Source organism: Hypanus sabinus, chromosome 1 (genome assembly GCF_030144855.1).
Source record: "Hypanus sabinus isolate sHypSab1 chromosome 1, sHypSab1.hap1, whole genome shotgun sequence".
In the NCBI taxonomy this organism is placed as follows: Eukaryota; Metazoa; Chordata; class Chondrichthyes; order Myliobatiformes; family Dasyatidae; genus Hypanus; species Hypanus sabinus.
In genome coordinates this window covers 37,037,938-37,050,211 of record NC_082706.1, presented here as the reverse complement: position 1 = coordinate 37,050,211, position 12,274 = coordinate 37,037,938, and the positions used below count along the sequence as shown (strand labels likewise).

The 12,274-nt window shown below is 44.8% G+C and overlaps 1 protein-coding gene across 4 annotated transcripts in view; it reads left to right on the top strand.

Annotated features, from left to right (window-relative positions):
* Nucleotides 1-12,274, top strand: part of ikbkb (inhibitor of nuclear factor kappa B kinase subunit beta) — a 146,028-nt gene that overhangs the window by 12,578 nt on the left and 121,176 nt on the right. For 2 of the 4 annotated variants that reach the window (XM_059967690.1, XM_059967707.1), the window contains exon 2: nt 4,337-4,393. The exons of the other annotated variants lie outside the window; for them this stretch is intronic. The gene's annotated coding sequence lies outside the window, so the exon portion shown is untranslated. The remainder of the gene's footprint in view (nt 1-4,336; nt 4,394-12,274) is intronic. 4 annotated transcript variants of the gene reach the window in all.

The following is a 12,274-nucleotide window of genomic DNA, read 5'->3' as shown; positions in this document are numbered from 1 at the left end:
GCCCACTCCTAGGGAGAGCAGCAATTGAAGTTCCTCCATTTGTAGACGTCTTCTCTTACTGTGGACTGATGAACACCCAGGTCTTTAGAAATGCTTTTGCAGCCTTTTCCAGCTTCATGCGTCTCTACAATTCTTCTTCTAATGTCCTCTGAAAGTTGTTCTGATTGATGCACATCGGTTGGACCAATCAGGGTTGGTCTTACACAGTCAATGGTAGGGCACTGAGGAACGTGGTAGAACAAAAGGATCTGGGGATATAGGTCCATATTTCATTGACAATGACAGGGTGCTAAAGAAAGCTTTTGGCACATTGGCCTTCATAAATCAATGTACTGAGTACAGGAGATGGGACGTTATGTTGAAGTTGTATACAACATTGGTGAGGCTGAATTTGGAGTATTGTGTGCAGTTTTGATCACCTACCTACAAGATGTAAACAAAGTTGAAAGAGTACAGAGGAAATTTACAAGGATGTTGCCAGATCTGGAGGACCTGAGTTATAAGGAAAGATTGAACAGGTTAACACTTTATTCTTTGGAGAGTAGAAGAATGGAAAGAAGATTTGGTAAAGGTATTCAAAATTATGAGAGGTATAGATAGGGTAAATGCAAGCAGACTTTTTCCACTGAAGTGGGATGGAACTACACTGAGGTTGGGTGAAAGATGAAAAGTTTAAGGGGAACATGAGGGGAATCTTCTTCACTCAGAGGGTGGTAAAAGTGTGGAATGAGCTGACAGCACAGCTTGTGCATGATTTCGATAAGTAAGAGAGATAAGTGGATGGTCGGGGTATGGAGAGCTATGGTCCTGGTGCAGGTCAAAGGGAGAAGGTAGTTTAAAAGATTGGCCTGGACTAAATGGGCCGAACGGCCTGTTTCTGTGCTGTACTTTTCTATGACTCCAGAAGACAGACCAGGACATTCAGCCCACTGGGTTCCTGCTGCCCTTTATGACCAGAAACACCACCTTTCCCTCACCCCACCCTTTCATCCCTCTCTCCCATCATGATCTAGCCTTCCCTCTGATGAACCAGTGCAATTTGCTTCAATAACTAGTTCTTTTAGCAGTTCCTCAGTCTGCTGGGTCCTAATGTGATTCTGATGAATTAATTTCCCACAAATGAATAAAGCTGAATAATGTAAGCCAGTGATAGATTGGCTTTTGGACAATGTTTAACCAATCTATCAGAGTTTTTCGAGGAGTCTACCAGGAAAGTGGATGAATTGAAGGCAGTGGGTGTTGTCTGCATGGACTTCAGTAAGACCTTTGACAAGGTCCCACATGGGAGGTTAGTTAGGAAGATTCAGTCGCTAGGTATACATGGTGAGGTAGCATATTGGATTAGACACTGGCTCAATCGGAGAAGCCAGTGGAGGACTGTGACAAGTGGTGTGCCACAGGGATCAGTGCTGGGTCCATTGTTATTTGTCATCTAAATCAATGATCTGGATGATAATGTAAATTGGATCAGTAAATTTTCTGATGACACAAAGATTGGAGGTGTAGTGGACTGTGAGGAAGGTTTTCAAAGCTTGCAGAGGGATTTGGACCAGCTGGAAAAATGGGCTGACAAATGGCAGATGGAGTTTAATGCAGACAAGTGTGCGGTATTGCACTTTGGAAGTGTCAAGGCGGATCGACCCGATGCAAGAGCACAAGTAACCACGAACACAACAAAACAAGCAATACTTTATCAAACTTTACTCTTTATTCATAGTATGCTATGGGGGAAGTTACGGACTGATTTCCCAAAGGGCCAGTCCAGACACTACCCTCCTCCGAATCACAATTCTTCACAATTTATAACATTGATCATCACGTACACAGGAAATCGCGAATTAAGACAGTTTTAGAATAGTTTCAACCACATGTTAAGATATTATTAGATACAAAAATTATCATTGGTTAGTTATAATTATTTTCTGCCAAAGCTAGCTTGGGTAGAACATCAGTTCCTTATGTTGACACCTTCCCCTTTCTCACAAATGTTCTGTTCCCTACACTATCCTTCCCATATTTAGTTATACCTTAAGATGTCCCTTCAATCATTCTATACCCATAATTAGTTATGCCTCAAAATGCTTTTGCATGGCCAGATAATTTCTTATTTGAACCTTTGTCTAGCGTTATCAGAGGACAATGTCTAGTTTGTCACCTTGCAGGGTAAGGTTTCTTTCTGACTTGTCCAACAACAGTAACATAAGGTACCTATAAGGTAATTGATCATTAGCTAATCATTATTCTTAGTCTATACCCCTATTTACCTATCCCTTATCAGGAAGGACAAACCAAGGTAGAACATACAAGGTAAGTGGTAGGACACTGAGAAGTGCAGTAGAACAGAAGGATCTGGGAATACAGATACATAATTCCCTAAAAGTGGTGTCACAGGTAGATAGGGTCATAAAGACAGCTTTTGGTACATTGACCTTTATAAATCAAGAAGTATTGAGTATAAGAGTTGGCCTGTTATGATGAGGTTGTATAAGACATTGGTGAGGCCGAATTTGGAGTAATGTGTCAGTTTTGGTCACTTGATTAGGTAGTGTGTTGGTGTGGGGAGAAATTTGAGCTGGTTTACCAGAAACATGCAGTCAGCGTAAATTAGTCTTTTCCTGGCAGACAAGATGCAACAAGGTGTGATGTTGAGACTTTTGACAATTTACATAAATAATTTAGACAAGGCTGTCCAAGGAGGTACAGTTCCTTTATTTGTTGATGGGAGAAAAAGTAGGTTGTCAATTGGATGCAAGTTAACTGTAACAAAACACGGAGATATAGGTAAATGGGTGAAGATCTGGAAAAACTGAGTATAACACGCAAAGGTGAGAAATTTGCCATTTTGGCAGAGAAAGAGACCATACACCGTATGACATAGGAGCAGAATTAGGCCATTCAGCCCACAATTCCATTATGGTTGATTTATCCATTTCAACCCTATTCTCTTGCCTTCTCCCTGTAACCTTTAGTGTCCTTACTAATCAAGGACCTATCAACCTCTGCCTTAAATATACCCAATGGCTTGCAAAGCCTCCATAGTCACCTTTGTAATGGGTCCCACAGATTCAGCACCCTCTAGCTGGAGAAATTCTTTCTCATTTCTGTTCTAAAGTGACATCCTTCTCATCTGAGGCTATGCCCTCTGGTACAAGGCTCTCCCCACTAAAGGGAACATCCTCTCCATATCCATTCCACCTAGGCCTTTCAATATTCGATATGTTTTGATGAGATCCCCTATATTCTTAAAAATACCAGCGAGTTCCTGCCCAGAGCCATCAAACGTGCCTCACCCATTAACCCTTTCATTCCCCGGGGTCTTTCTCATGAGCCTCCTCTGGACCCTCACGCAGCTGTGTAATCTCTCACTATTTAAATATTATCTAAATAGTGAGAGATTACACAGCTGTGAGTTGCAGATTACAGCAGCATTTATGATTTCCAAAAGCATCATATTCAGGTACATGAAGACACTGGGAAAGCTAACAGAATGTTGTTATTTATTGCTGAAGGAATTAAGTATCGAAGACCGTTTTGCTGAACACCTACGCTCTGTCCGCCAGAGGAAGCAGGCTTTCCCAATAGCCACACGTTTTAATTCCACGTCCCATTCCCATTCCGATATGTCAATCCATGGCCTCCTCTACTGTCGAGATGAAGCCACACTCAGGTTGGAGGAACAACACCTTATATACCGGCTGGGTAGCCTCCAACCTGATGGCATGAACATCGATTTCTCTAACTTCCATTAATGCCTTTCCTCCCCTTCTTACCCCAGCCCTAATTTTTAATTTTTGATAATTTTTTCTCTCTTTCCCTCTCACAATAACTCCTTGTCTGTTCTCAATCTCCCCTCCCCCTTTCTTTCTTCCAAGGCCTTCCGACCTATGATACTCCCCCTTCTCCAGCCTTGTATCCCTTTTGCCAATCAACTTCCTAGCTCTTAGCTTCATCCCTCCCCCCCCCCTCCTGTCTTCTCTTATCTTTACGGGTCTCCCCCTCCCACTTTCAAATCTCTTACTATTTTCAGTTAGTCCTAATGAAGGGTCTTGGCCTGAAACGTCGACTGTACTTCTCCTGCTGCCTGGCCTGCTGTGTTCCACCAGCATTTTGTGTGTGTTGCTCGAAGATTTATACTTCAGTTCCAAAAGGTGTTGGTGAGATCAGCAGTAATTAAGTATTAGTCCCCTCATTTAAAGAAAGCGATTGTGCATAGGACACTGGTTGAATCAAAGGAGGTGATAAATCAGCAGAGTAGGAGGGAGATTGAAAATCTGGCTAAATGGTGCCACAACAACCACCTCTCACTCAAAACCGAACAGCTGATTATTGATTACAGGAGGAGGAAACCGGAGATCCATGAGCCAGTCTTCACCAGGACTCAGCGTTGGAGAGGGTCAGTAACTTTAAACTTCTCGGCTTTATCATTTCGAAAGGTCTGTCGCAGGACTCGGCGACTCACGTTCTCAGTATTATGGATTTGTTTTTTATACATGCACAGTTTTCCTTTAGCACATTGATTGTCGGTCTTTGTGCTACTGATTCCTTTGTTCTACTGTGAATGTCTGCAAGACAATGAATCGCAGGGTCGGACAGTTACAAGAAAAAGTTTGTGTTCCCTTTGCGATTATCTGGTTTTCTGCATTAATTACTCATGAAATGTGGTCAGATCTTTGTCTAAATCTCAATAATAGACAAATACAATCTGCCTAAACTAATAACACACAAACAATTGTCCTTCCTGTCGACAATACTGACTACACCATTTAAACTATCACAGTCTAGGTTCAAAAGAAGTATGTGACCCTCTGGGGTAATGCCTTCGACAAGAGCTATTTGGAGTCAGGTGTTCCAGTCAATGAGATGAGGTTGGAGGTGTGGGTTGTAGAGCTGCCCTGCCCTATAAAAAAGACAAAGTCAGGTTACTGACAAAGCCTGCTCTTCTCAAGAAAGATCTGTTTATGTGCAGCCCGGGGATTGATGGTGTTTGCTAATCATTTATTTATATTTGCATCTGTACAGTTTGTTGTTTACTGATCCTGTTTACAGTTACTGCTTTGCTGAGTGTGCCCACAGAAAAAATAATCTCAGGGTTGAATGTGGTGACATGGATGTTCTCTGATAATAAATTTTATTTTGAACATGGTGAACTATTTTTGAATACTTGTCAGATCCTATATGATACCATCAAAATCAGCCTTTCTCCAATTTAGAATCTCAACCCGCGGACCAGACCTGCATACTTACTTTGAAACTAGTCACTGGGTGCAAAGCATTCCTCTGCCACCTCTCCTGTCTCATTCCCTGATAGTGTCATGGTTTCTCGTCCCCACAAACGACCAGGAGACGCAGAAGATTCTTCAAGAAGGGTTAAACTTTAATTTGCAAATCAAAGCTGAGACAGTCATTGAGCTAGTCGCTGATTGCCCACTGATCCTTGTACATAGCATTTTTTATAGCAATCTCCTAGTTTAGTTGTATTAGCATATCCAATCGGACTATAGTTGCATATCACAAGTACATCCGCCATTATTGTTTCTACCCATTGACTTAATCATGTTCTAATCTACATCTCTTAGCTACCTCTCACTAACACACCATTATAAACTACATCTCTTAGCTAGCCTCAATTATTAACACCCCATTATCTTCTACTTTCTTAAGATTTCATTCTCCTACTAAATTGGATACATGCATAGCAAATAGCAAACTCAAAGCTGACTACATAGTTTTGGTTACAATGCAACTTTTATACTCCAATAATAGCAGCTCAAGTATGTACTGATTAAGGAAACTTCTTTGAACACGTTTGACAAACTCTGTCCCATCTAGTCCTTTTAAAGACAAAGAGTAACATCTGCAGATGCCGGAAATCCGAGCAACACACACAAAATGCTGGAGGAACTCATCAGGCCAGGCGGCATGTACAGAAAGGAGTATGGCCAACATAGACCCTGCAGAGATTGGGTGGGACTACAGCCCAAGGTCATGGGTTGAGGGTGAAAGGTGGAAAGTTTAAGGGGAAACTTCACTCGGGAGGGTCATGTGAGTGTGAAACGAGGTGCGTGTGAGCTCGATTTCAACGGTTAAGTGAAGTTTGGATAGGTACGTGGATGGTAAGGGTATGGAGGGCTGTGGTCCCGGAGCAGATCAATGGGAGTAAACAGTTTAGCACTGACTGAATGGACCAAAGAACCTGTTTCTGCACCGTACTTCTCCGTGGCTCTAACCTCTACCATGATTTTTTTAACATAACTCTTTAAAGTACAGTTATGGAATAGAATGTGTATAAATAAATACCAGCATGCATTTACAATAGCAAGCACGAGGAAATCTGCAGGTGCTGGAAATTAAAGCAACACACAAAATGCTGTTGGAACACAGCAGGCCAGGTGGCATCTATAGGAGAAGCACTGTCGACGTTTTGGGCTGAGACCCTTACAACGTAAGCAGCATTATAAAAGATGGTTTAAAGTGTTTGACATGCAGTGGCTGAGGTTATATATAGAGGGGTGACTGACTAGAATGGTTGATGAGTAAGAGACTTTGAAGATGGCGTGAAGTTTTTGTTTAAATAGTCCTGTAGCGGAAGCTTTTGGTAAAGGCAGTTTGCAGACTGGGTAGTGTCCTGGGAGCATACACGTCCTGCAGTGATGGTAGATGATAGGTAATGACCTCTTCTGCTGACCTGCCAGTTTGAAGTTGGTTTTGTATATTGTGAGGGGACGCTGCAGCAAACCAGACAGCGATGGCTGATGTGAGGTTGCTATCTATGATGGTAGTGGAAAATTGCCCCAGTATGTTCTGGGTAACATGGAATCTAACCAACTGCTACTAGAAGTACATCCCCAGCTGAGCATTTTTGATGATGAAGGAGATATGAGTCTCCCACACTCTTAGTCACATGAATGGTAGAAAAATGGAGGGCAGTGTAGGAGTGGCAGATTCAATTGATCTTAGCGTGGGTTAAAAGGTCAGCACAAAATTGTGGGCCGAAGGGCTTGTACTGTTCTAAGATCTGTGTACCGGCACAGGAGCTGTTGAAGAGGAATGTTGCTGTGATCCACATGGGCTTGTCTGGCTGTGAGATACCCTCTACTTGGCAAGTCAAAGGTGGAAGCCCGCAGGATTTCCTGCGGATATTTCCGTACCTCCGCGGTGTTTGCTCATCCCATCCCAGGCCTCTGTAGCTGAGTCAGATTTCTAAACTTCTGCTCAGCATCCCAGCTGGCAGATGCTCCCTCGCTGTAACCCAGACCCTGAGCTGTGGATTGTTCCTGACCGTGGCGTTAGACTGCCAGTGGCGCCAACGATGTGGTTAGACCACACTTGGAATATTGTGTTCAGTTAGAATCGCCTCATTGTAAGAAGGATGTGGAAGCTTTAGAGAAGGTGCAGAGGAGATTTCTCAGGACGTTCCCTGGATCAAAGGGCAACTTTCTGCTCCTTCATTTCCTGTCCAGAGGAAAGGCCTTGACCCAAAACGTTGACTGTTTCTTCCTCTGCATAGATGGTGCCTGACCTGCTGGAGATCTGATTAAACTTTACGGAGATTAAACCTACAGATCACCGATTTATAGTAACTCACTGATGGTATCAATATATGAAGGCGAGATAACAAAATTTATAAACGTTTTCCATACCTTGTGGTTGGTGTGTGCTGTGACTGTCAGTAGAGTTTTACAGAGAAGATTGTTTGCTGGAGATGTGAGATAATAGAATCTGGAGCAACTCATAAGAGATCAACAGGTCAGGCAGCATCTATGGAGGGAGATGGACAGCCATCATCAAAACCCCTCACCAGGACTGAGTTCTTCACCTTTTTGTCCCAGTGCTCTTTCAGTCCATCTCTACTTTCAATATGGCAGCTTCCACCAGTATTTTAGGAGTGGTTTCTTAGCTGTCCTAAACTTGGCTGTGAAGGAATTTCTCTTAACGTCTGCTGTGCTTCATCCATTATTTTAAGTCTCACTACCAGCCCAGTCTTACCTCAGAGAAAACATCCCCCAGCCCTAGGACGATCCCTTGTAATTATGAATACCTCCATCGAGGTTTGCCTCACCCTCCTCTGTTCTGAGGGGAGCAATCCTGGCTTCTCCATATGCTTTTAGGAAACTACTGTTGGCCAACCTAGCTGTTGGCATACAAAATTGTAAGAAAATGTTTGGTTGTCTTTAACATACACAGACCTACGATGTTGTGCTGATCTTTTAACCTACTCCAACATCAATTGAACCCTTCCCTCCTACATAGACCTCCCTTTTCCTATCATCCATGCCTAGACCACACTTGGAGTATCATGTTGAGTTCTCATTGTAGGAAGGATGTGGAAGCTTTAGAGAGGGTGCAGTGGAGATTCACCGGGGTGCTGCCTAGATGTCTTATGAGGATAGGCTGAGTGAGCTAAGGCTTCTCTCTGGAGCAAAGTGAGGTGATTTGTTAGATGCGTACCAGATGATAATGGGCATGAATAGACTGGACAGCCAGCATCTTTTTCCAGGGTGGAAGTGGCCAATACAAGGGAGTATAATTTTATGGTGAGCGGAGGAGACTATAGGGTCAACGTCAGAGGTATTTTCCCCCGCAGAGAGTGGTGAGTGCGTGGAGCACGTAGCCATGGGTGCTGGAAAAGGCAGATGTGTGAAGGATAATTCAAAGGACAAAACAATTCGTCCCTGCATGATGAACGAAGGGTTCTTCATCACCGTGTCCAGTGCCTAGAGTTAGGTTTAATTACTGATATATGTCATGGAATTTGTTGTTTTGAACCAGCAGTATAAGGCAATACACAAAATATTTCTTATAACGTAGTGTATCTGGAAAAAGTGCCGTCTTGTTTGTGAGTTCGTTGTCCGTTCGGAAATCTGACTGCTGAGGGGAAGAACCCTGGACCATAAGACATAGAAGCAGAACTAATCCAAATGGCCCATTGAGTCTGCTCCGCCATTCAATCATGGCTGATCCTTTTTTCCCCTCCTCAACCCCCCCCCCCCCCACCCGGCCTTCTCCCCATAATCTTTGATGCCGTGTCCCATCAAGAACCTATCAGTCTCTGTCTTAAATACACCCAACAGCCTGACCCCCACAGCTGCCTGTGGTAACAAATTCCACAGATTTCCTAGAATGTTCCTCCTCCTTGATGGTGCTAATGAGAAGAGGCAAGTGCTGGATCGTGGGGGCCCTTCATGATGACTGCTGCCTCTTGAAGGTGTCCTCAATACTAGTGCCCATGATGGAGCTGGGCTTGCAACCCTCTGCAGCTTTTCCCCCCACCCTGTGCACTGGAGTCTCCGCACCAGACGGTGATGCAACCCCGGTTGGATTGCTCTCGCCAGTAGAAATGTGCCAGGGTCTTTGGTGACCTGGATTTGATCCTGACCCCTGCCACTGTCTGTCTGGAGTTGGTATGTTGTGAATGGATTTCTGACGGCGAGTGTAGAGTATAAGTGTCTGACAGTGAGACATATCGGAGGATAAGACAAAACAAAAGTCTGCTTATGTCAAGTGCTGGTTAAGCAAGAATCAAGCTAACTGCCAAAGGTCCAAGTTCGAAGTCACTGTCATCTGACTGTGTGTATACACAACCAAACGTATCTCCAGTGCAACCACAGCACATATTAACCACAAGTTAATATGATTCAAAGTGTATGCAGTGTGCATCACGGGAACAGTACTAAACAGCTCACTGTGCTAACGGCGAGACCTACCGCGGTGGTGGCAGGGTATTCACAACATGAGGGAAGAAGCTGTTTCCCGGTCTGACAGTCCTAGTCTCGATGCCCCTGTTCCTCCTTCCTGATGAGAGTTGGTCAAAGATGGGTGGTAGGGATCCTCAACATTGCCTCGCTCCGGCCCCTCGTCGACAATGCTCCCAGGAACTGTCACAAATAGAGGGTCGCCAGGGTCTTGCAACCCGATGCCTTGCAGTTTCCGTACCACACAATGATGCATCTCATTGACCGGAACATCTGCAGGTGCTGGAAACACAAGCCAACGCACAGCAGCATCTGTGGAAATGAGTGAACAGTCGATGTTCGGGCCGAGACCCTCAATCAGGACTGGAAGTTAGAGCAAGGAGGTGGGGAAGGGGAGGAGGTGGCAGGCGATAGGGGAAACTGGGAGTGGGGGAGAGGTGAGGTAAAGGGATGGAAAGCTGATAGATGAACAGATAACGGGCTGGATGGACAGGGTAGAAGACAATGGAAGAAAGGGAAGGGAGAGGAGCGTCAGAGGGAGGCGTTAGGCGGTAAGGCGATAAGGCAGTACTGTACAACGGGTATTTGAGCAGGTTCACTGACACTCCGTCTGCCTGTCCATTCTGTGGGCGGGAGGAGTGAGTACCAGGCTCACACGGAGTGCGAGAGGTTGCAGCCCCTCTTTGAGTTTCTCAAGGGGCTGCTGCTGAGGTTCTGGCTGCACTTTACCCCTGCGCCCCTCATCCACGGGCGCGAGCCCCTGGTGGGCTTGGTCCTGGGCCTGGCCAAGATGGCCATTCACGGGTCTAGGTGGCGGAGACTGCCTGACATTTTTCTGAGGATACGTTCGTGCCCGACTGTCCTTGGAGAGGGAGCATGCGGTTGCAATGGGTATAGTGGGGGACTTCTGGGAGGGGTGCACCCCCCCCTCCCGGGGTATTGACTGTTTTATAGACGGTAGAAACCACGTTATAATCTGAGGATACTTACTGTCTTGCAAATATTGAAAGTCTGTACCTTGTGTATATGTGACGTAAATATAATAGTTTTGTAAAAGAAAAATACACATTCAGTGGTGCTCTAGTAGAAACTGACCCACTACTGTCAGGAAGAACGTCAGAGAGAAGTGAAGGTCAGGAGAGGCAAAGAAAGCATAGGAGAAAAAGATTAACTGTCAATCTAAATGTAAATCGTGAAAGGTTCGTTAGGCATGAAAACAGTAAAAGGGAACTATTTGGAGACAGTGGTGTATTAAGGACAAATAATGAACAGGAGATTCTGCAGATGCTAGGAACCAGAACAGCACAAAATGCTGGATGAACTCAGCAGGTCTGGCAATATCTATAGACGGGAATAAACAGTGTTTTGCACCAAGGCCCTTCTTCAGGACTGGAAAGGACTGGAAAGGTCAAAAGCAGGAAATGGTAGATACTATGCAAGTACTAATTGTGTACTTTAGTCTTCATTTGTAAAGCAGGAACTTGCAAAGCTGTGGCTGAGGTAGGCACCATTACAGTCAGTAGCATGAAGGTTCTCGGAAAAGTTAGTTATATTTAGAGGTAGAGCGTGGTAACAGTCCTTTCCTGCCCAACGAGCTCACGCCACCCAGTGTGCCCCTCTAAACCATACGTCTTCGGAATGTGGGAAGAAACCCTGAGCACCCTAGAGGATACCCACGTGGTCACAGGTAGGACCTACAGACAGGGGCAGGAACTGAATCTGGGTTGCTGGTTCTGTCTTAGTGTTATGCTACTCTACCAACCCCAAGTTAGCTGAACTTAAAGCAGATCAGACACAGGACTTTCAGGGAAGTGAAAGAGGCACCTGCAGGGTGACTGACCGTCTCAGAATGGTTTCAGAAGACCAAGGTACAAATGATGCCCCCCGCCGCACTTCCCCTCGTCCCCGTGTTCCAAAAGGAAGTAAGGATGAACCCAGCAACTCGCAGCCGCTGGTGGGAAACCTTGATAAATAATGGATTTGGGACAGGACTTGGAAGAAAGTAGACCAGTTAAGATAAGAGTCTGGGGTTGCTAACGGCTTAATGTGTTAACTCAATTTATTCGGCTTTTTTTGGTGAGATGAATAGCTGGTGAACATAATGTCATCCAGGGGGTTCTGATAAGGTGCCACATGACAGGTTTAGCCGCACAAAGGGACATTAAGTTGGTCAGATAATGGAGAACAGAGGATTGTGGTAATCTCCAGAGATTAGCATTAGGACAGGGATTGTGATGTCGGCCTGTACGTGAGGGTCCAACCTACAATATCTGAAAGTGTGGACAACATGAACTTTGGCCTCGTGGTGAACTGAGAAGAGGGCGGCAGGATAGAAACTGGCTGGTGGCTTGGGCAGATACGCAGAGGCTGAAGTTTAATGCTGCAGGGAGGTGAGATTCCATATTGTATACAAGCATTGTGGTAGAGACCATTTTAGAACAAAGGACCCTGCTCGAAAAGGGGTGCAAGAGTAGAGGGAGCTGGGAATGTAGGTGCAGAAGCTACTGAAAATGGGGGGTGGGGGCAGACTGGGCAAGCGGTTAATGTGGCATACACAATTCTGAACTCTAACGATCAACTTT